General features: G+C 36.1%; 1 protein-coding gene across 2 annotated transcripts in view; it reads right to left on the reverse strand.

The window, feature by feature from the left end:
* Positions 1–1,552, reverse strand: part of LOC106464784 (cytochrome P450 1A1-like) — a 16,876-nt gene that overhangs the window by 8,613 nt on the left and 6,711 nt on the right. The gene's annotated exons all lie outside the window — the stretch shown is intronic.

Genomic DNA, 1,552 nt, shown 5'->3' on the forward strand with positions numbered 1-1,552 from the left:
AATCACACTATTCGTTTGTAAAGGAGTAGCCCAAGAGTTGGTGGTGGGTGGTGATGATTAGCTGCCTTCCCTCTAGTCTTTCACTGCTAAATTAGGGACGGCTAGCGCAGATAGCCCTCGTGTAGCTTTGCGCGAAATTCAAAAAGAAACAAACACACTTTCAGCCATGGGAGCATTACAATGAGACGGTCAATCACACTATTCGTTTGTAAAGGAGTAGCCCAAGAGTTGGTGGTGGGTGGTGATGATTAGCTGCCTTCCCTCTAGTCTTTCACTGCTAAATTAGGGACGGCTAGCGCAGATAATCCTCGTTTAGCTTTGCGCGAAATTCAAACCAAACCTTTTGTCTGCAACGCGAAAAATGTGGTTATGAAAGAGAACCTCTTGACCTAATACAGTCATTGTGACAAAGATGGGCGTCCTCCAATGTACTATTAAATATATTATCCGATTCTTCTGGAACTTACCTTAAACTTCAACAACTTAATCACTTTGTATTAAACTAAATCCTACGGATTAGTTATGTTATTACTTAGGAAAAAACATAAAATTTTAGTGCTCCAACTTTTTTCAGGTGTATTTTCAAAACGAGACCCAAAGCTCGAGCGCTTTCGAATAGTTGACTATTCTTCTTCAGAGATTCTTCGGAAGAACAGTTAACTATTCGAAAGCGCTCGAGTTTTTGGTCTCGTTTTGAAGATATTGCAATTTTTGTAGGTGATCCTGTGTGCTGACTACTTCACCTGGATTTTTTCGGAGTATGTTGCCATTTCTGCATTTGCAACATAAAAAAAGATGAAGAAAAATAATTAATGTCTCATAATCTTAAACTTTTCAATAATATAAGCAACTATTAGATATAGCTACATATTAGAACGATGATCCAAAAGTCAGGTTGTAAATACGTTTGGCTATAGACTAGCCTCCCCTCCGTTGACTTAGCGGTAAGTTTGAGGGCTTACAACGCTAAACATTTGGGTTCCAATCCTCCTCGTTGGGAAAAGACACACAGAGCTTACTGTGTAGATTCCTGCTTAACAACAAGCAATAGACTATAGATAACACAGATAATCTGGTTCAAGAGTTATTTCTTTTTTTGTCTTTGTATTATCTTGTTATTCATTTCACAAAATATATAATCGTTCAATAAACAATGATAAAGTGTGTATTCAGCATTTAGATTATTTATTTTATGCACAACAATGCTATACGTTTTTGTTTTATCTATTCAGTTCCAATCAACTTGCATTTTTGAATAGCAACAATGCAATCACAGACTTAATGCCTTCATTCGCCAGCTCACGTTGTATATCGTCAAAGTTAACAAAACTAGACAACATTTGTATTCCATAACGGATTTTTTTAAACTCTCAGCTTAGAAACATAGAAATTGTGTTCAGCAGAGTTTTCTTATAAAAAAAAAGCACACACAACTACCTCTACCTTTCTTAGTTTTTGAAGCTTGGAAACTTAAAACTTAGATAATGGTTGGAGACGGCTTGGATGGGTAATGAAGAAAACTTTAATATAAGTTTAACATTAACAGTAAATG

Source organism: Limulus polyphemus, unplaced genomic scaffold, assembly GCF_000517525.1.
Source record: "Limulus polyphemus unplaced genomic scaffold, Limulus_polyphemus-2.1.2 Scaffold1741, whole genome shotgun sequence".
Classification (NCBI taxonomy): Eukaryota; Metazoa; Arthropoda; class Merostomata; order Xiphosura; family Limulidae; genus Limulus; species Limulus polyphemus.